Below are 6297 nucleotides of genomic sequence, written 5' to 3'. Positions count from 1 at the left end.
TCCAGGCCAGGTTCGGTGGCTCATGCTTGTAATCCTAGCACTTTCAGAGGCCGAGGCAGGTGGATTGCCTGAGCTCAGGAGTTCAGGACCAGCCTGGACAACATGGAGAAACCCTGCCTCCACTAAAAATACAAAATAAAAATTAATCAGGCATGGTCATGTATACCTGTAGTCCTAGCTACTCAGGAGACTGAGGCATGATAATCGCTTGAACCAGGAGGCAGAGGTTGCAGTAAGCCAAGATTATGCCATTGCACTCCAGCCCGGGCAACAGAGGAAGACTCTTATCTAAAAAAAAAAAAAAAAAAAAAAAAAAAAAAAGAAGTTCCTGTCAATGACCTCCATCTTTAGCCAGGAAGAACTCAAAAGTATTGAATGCAATTTGTCCAATCAGCCTCAGGGAAAAGGAGGCCCTCACCACAATGTTACTTTGATGGAAATTTTATGTTCTCCCTTTTGAACTTGGAGAGTGTTGCATTTAAGCTCCTTGGAGGCCCTATGTTGCTGCAAAATCATTAGCACTAGATGGAGACCCAGCCGGGACCTTTCCAACCACCAGCCACAGATGACAGCGTTTCCATGCATTATGTCATCGTCTTCACTCTCAGACGGGGAGCGATGCCTCCCCTCTGGCCACCCTCCATCTGTTCCGCACGTGACAAGACCTCCCTTGGTCTCATTTAACCCTAGTAAAGACCACGTGCCATGGTGGTTCGTAGGGAGGCTTGGGTGTCAGACTCTAGGTTCAAATCCTCACTCTGTCCCTTATCAGTCAAGTGAGCTTGGGTAGGCACATTATTTTATTTCTTTAAGCCCCAGTTTTATCATCGGTGAAATGGCTTTAGTGTGAGTTGGATACAGCAGTACATGGAACGTGTTTAGCACAGTGTCCAGCCCACAGAATAGTTTTGCTAAATGCAAATTGTCAGTACTGCTATCACAAGTTATTACTGTCATTACTATTATTCAAGCAGGACCGTGATCTCTCACTGATCTAAGACACATGAGCCCCTGTCTCCAAAGACCAACCGGGAGCCAGAAATGTTTGCCATAATTCAGGCTAGTGCTGCTATGAGGAATTGGGTCTTGATTTTCGGCTTATGGGTGGGGCTGTCCAGTAAGAACCATTTGACATTTGTACCGTATGCAACACCCACCTGTGCCAGCAACACCCACCTGTGCCAGCTGGTGCGTATGGCCTTTACTGTATCCCCGATATGGTTGGGCTGTGTCCCCACCCAAATCTCATCTTGAATTGTTCCCACGTGTTGTGGGAGGGACCAAGTGGGAGATAATTTGAATCATGGCAGCAGTTTCCCCCATATTGTTCTCATGGTAGTAAATAAATCTCATGAGATACTACAGTTTTATAAGGGGAAACTCCTTTTCTTGGCTCTCATTCTCTCTTGTCTGCCGCCATGTAAGACGTGCCTTTTGCCTTCTGCCATGATTATCAGGCCTCCCCAGTCATGTGGAACTATAAGTCCAATTAAACCTCTTTTTCTTCCCAATCTTGGGTATCAGCAGCATGAAAACGGACTAATACAGTCCCTGAGAAGAAGCCAAGGAGAGCTGTCAGACACTGTGCAGACAAGCCACAGAGAGGGCAGACCTGGGCTCCAGTCAACTCTACCTGGATTCCATACATTCAAGTTTGTTTTTTGTTTTTTTTTTGAGACGGAGTCTCACTCTGTCCACCAGGCTGGAGTGCAGTGACGCGATCTCGGCTCACTGCAAGCTCCACCTCCTGGGTTCACGCCATTCTCCTGCCTCAGCCTCCCTAGTAGCTGGGACTACAGGCACCCGCCACCGTGCCCGGCTAATTTTTTGTATTTTTAGTAGAGACAGGGTTTCACCATGGTCTCGATCTCCTGACCTTGTGATCCGCCCGCCTTGGCCTCCCAAAGTGCTGGGATTACAGGCGTGAGCCACTGCGCCCAGCCCAAGTTTTTTTTTTCTTGTTTTTGAGACAAGGTCTTCCTGTCACCCAGGCTGGAGTGCAGGGGTGCAATCATAGGTCACTGAAGCCTCAAACTCCTGAGCTCAAGTGACCCTCTTGCTTCAGTCTCCTGAATAGCTGGGACTACAGGTGTGGCCCATCATGCCCAGATAACTTTTTTTTTTTTTGAGACAGGGTCTTGTTGTGTTGCCCAGGCTGGTCTTGAACTCCTGGGCTCAAGTGATCCTCCTACCTCTGCCTCCCAAAGCACTGAGATTACAAGCGTCTGGCCCATCCAAGTTCTGAACTTGGATTTTTCTGCCTTCTGCTCTTCCATGCCTGCATGGGAGAAGTGCTGGGACCCTCTCTGAGGATGTCTTTGTCATAGGTCCTAATTCCTGCTCCAGATGATTCCTGGGGAGATCTTAGGTAGGTTTTGAGTCCGGTTTTTATCATTTTTAAAAATTTTTTGAGACAGCATCTCACTCTGTTGCCCAGGCTGGAATGCAATGGTATAATCACAGCTAACTGCAGCCTTGAACCCCTGGGCTCAAGCAAACCTCTCACCTCAGCCTCTGGAGTAGCTGGTTCTACAGGTGCACACTACCACATCCCACTAATGTTTTAATTATTTGTAGAGACGGGGTCTCATTATGTTGCCCAAGCTGGTCTTGAACTCCTGACCTCAAGCAATTGTCTCACCTCAGCCTCAACTGAGTGAGTCTTGCCTTGTTGCTGATGACCTTGACTAGAAGATGTTGCTCTCAGCACATCCCACCTTCCCCAGGCCTGAAGCAGCACCCGCATTCCAGGTGTTTTCCTGTCCCCAAAAGTTACTCTCCTCCATGTCATCCCATCCACAGAGGAGTGAAGGATTGATGGCCTGTTGTCAGTCAAGGGCTCTGGACCTCCAGAGCTGGATTTGGATGTATTCCGGGTCAAACCACAGTTGCCCAAAAGCAATTCTTTACTTCATTCCTTCTACCACATTTAAGAGCACCTGCAATATGCACGATGCATTGGAGATGCAGCTTTGAACAAGGTGTGCCTGTACTCCAACCTCATGGAGACAGACAATACACTCCACATGAAGACCAGAAGACTGGGAGCAGTGGCTCATGCCTGCAATACCAGAACTTTGGGAGGCCAAGGCAAGCAGACCTCTTGAGGTCAAGAGTTCGAGACCAGCCTGGCTAACATGGTGAAACTTGTCTCTACTAAAAATACAGAAGTTAGCTGAGTGTCGTGGTGCACACCTGTAATCCCAGCTACTCGGGAGGCTGAGGCACAAGGTGCGTATCTGTAGTCCCAGCTACTTAGGAGGCTGAGGCATGAGAATCGCTTAAACCTGGGAGGCAGAGTTTGCTGTGAACCAAGATCGCACCACTGCACTCCGGCCTGGGCAACAGAGCAAGATTTCATCTCAAAAAAGAAAAAAAAAAGACCAGAGAAAATATTAGCATGTGAGGGGCACATGTGGGGTATTTAAACAAGATGGCATGATGGAAAGTGACCCAATGGCCACTCTAGATTGGATGATCAGGGATAGTCAACATTAAGGTGGTATCCATGCCATGAATGGGATGACACAAGGAGTCAGCCATGTAAATGCCAAGAAGGCAAATATTCCAGGTGGCAACAAGGACCCGTGCAAAGGTCCTGGGGCAGGAGTGAACTTTGACATCTTCAGAGAGCAGAGGACCATATTGCTGAACCACTGAGCCAGGACAGAGAATTCTGCATGCTGTGGGCTACAAGCCAGATTCCAGATGGCAGGAGGTGGGGTTCTAAGATCGTCCTCTGCCACTTTGAAGTGGAGTCACTTGGGCAAGTCACTGTCCCTCCCAGCCTCAAGTGGCCCAGACAGTGAGTGCCCTGTTTAGACACTGAAACTGTCCCTATAAACTTTATAAAATTAATCAGGGAAGAAGGGAGGGGAAGAAATGAAAATAAACCAAGCTTATAGCACATTCAGCATCTATCATGAGGTCTCAGCCTGCTTTCTGACCTGTTTCCACATAGCTGGGTAGTGCCTATTATCCTAGAATCATGTAGACCCTGTTAGAAGATTATAGGTCGCCTTATCAGCTCTGTAGATACCAACTTCAACATGATAAAACATTACGTTTTCCATTTGAGGTGATTTTTTCAGGTCCTGCATACTGACACCAACTGGTCTGAAGGACTGCATGAGGTGACTCACCAAAGAATGTAGTTTCCATATCCTGATGATTTCATACCCCAATCAATCTATGACCCCAATTTTCCAACCCTTTGCCCTCCATGGTCCCCTTAAAAATCACAGCCCAGAACTCAGCCAGACTTGGTGGCTCACACCTATAATCCCAACACTTTGGGAGGCTGAAGCAAGAGGATTGCTTGAGTCCAGGAGTTCAAGACCAACCTGGGCAACATAGTGAGGCCCCCATCTCTAAAAAAAAAAAAAAAATTAGCTAGTCATGTTGGCATGCACCTTTAGTTCCAGCTACTCAGGAAGCTGAGGTGGGAGGATTGTTTGAACCCAAGAGGTAAAGGCTGCAGTGAACTATGATCACACCACTGCACTCCAGCCTGGGTGACAGAGTAAGACCCTGTCTCAAAAAAAACAAAAAACAAACAAACAACAACAACAAAAAACCCAAGTCAGAACTCCTCAGGAGGATGGATTTGAGGATCTTCTCCCATCTCCTTGCTCAGTGTCCTGCAATCATTAAACTTTCTCTGCTGCAAATCCTGCTGTCTCAATGTATTGGCCTATTGTTTTCCAATGGGCATACAAACCTGGTGGTCCTATAACAATACTGTCCAGCTGCTCATGTCACTGGGCCTCAGAATTCCCCTAAATTCCACACTGGGTTGACATTTTGGCTTGTTGACAAGGATGAGATATTCATGGACCATTGAGGCCCAGATACATTTCTGCATGCCATACTCTGCAGGGGCCAATGCCCACAAGCTCTTCCCCATACCATAGAGACATCCAGTGAGTTGGGAATTCTGCTTCTCTCCCTATGGCCAGCTCACACCAGCCCCATCCTGACTGCTACGTTTGCTACTATCACCACAGTAAGGAGAACTAGGCTTGCTGGGCCACTGTTTGTCAATTTTACTAGCAGATTTCAGTTAACTCTGCTCTCCAGCAAGGCTGGCAGAGAGGGCTCTTCTGTCTCAGATATCCCAGTTAATGGAGCATTCATGTGTACCTTGCACAGATCTCCTATTCTCAGAGAATTATAAAAGAACAAAATGCACTTGGCACTAAAACCTTGGTGACCATAATTTAATCTGGCTCTAACACACACAAAGGCTAACCAGGATTTTTTGTTGCTGGAGGCCATGGTTATGAGTGTGAGTTACTATTCGTACCTTAGGTGTGCAGATCTGCTTGTCAATAGATATTTCTGTTGGGGAAAAAAATGCTCTATCAACCACTCTTACGACCTACACTTCTTGCCTGCCTGCAAAGCTATGCGTATAGATGAAGGCGGTTTTTCAGGCCCCACAAATATCTGTCTTAATGAAGATGTATGCTACCCCATTAGCACACCCTCATTTCCTCCAAAGCTTGCTGCTACGTTTGCAATGGATGGCAGATGTTTGCAGAACTACAAAATGCCTTTACACTGAGTTCCAGTAAGATCTTCCCCCTCATGCTTTCCCTCCACGAAGGCGAGTGATGCTGGAGAATTGGCTACCAGATCATTCTGCCCTTGCCAATCGCAGAACTAACAGAAATATACTCCATCAAGCCCTTGTAATTAGACTCTGTTGCGCTGATATTACAGATGGATACAGTAATGTTCGAAATAAGCCCAGATTCATCTCACAGAGAAGAGGCTGATGCAATCCAAGAGGATTTTCATGTCAGGAAGAGATAGTAACCATGTAGACTTATGTTTTTATTACCTATCACACTCACATATGAGAAAAAAACAAGCGTAAAAGCACCTGTTTGCCTGTTTTCCCATACAGGGGATCTCATAAACTGTATCAAGAATGGGATCATTATACTTACATGTTTTACAGTAATGTTTTCTTAACAGCCTAAAGCGATTTCATTCAATATTAATAAAGCAGATGTTTTGGCTGAAAATGACTGGAAATCACATGGCTTTTATGTGTTCACAAACGATGGTGCCTTCCTCTGTAATGTTCTCCAAGCGGGTCAACATCTCCCCAGCCCAGAGGCCCAGCCTCCCATCAGAAACAGAAGCAGGTTGATTGCTGCGATCCTGGTCCCTCTCATCTTTTCTTAAAGCCTTAAGTGAGAGTAAATTAGGGAGAAGAGAAATCCCACTCTAATAAATCAAGGTCCGAAAGACAAGGAAGTGTGGGAAGAGACACATTTCTCTCTTATC

This window comes from Colobus angolensis, unplaced genomic scaffold, assembly GCF_000951035.1.
Source record: "Colobus angolensis palliatus isolate OR3802 unplaced genomic scaffold, Cang.pa_1.0 Scaffold43, whole genome shotgun sequence".
Taxonomy (NCBI): domain Eukaryota; kingdom Metazoa; phylum Chordata; class Mammalia; order Primates; family Cercopithecidae; genus Colobus; species Colobus angolensis.
Note: the sequence above shows the minus strand (reverse complement) of the source record.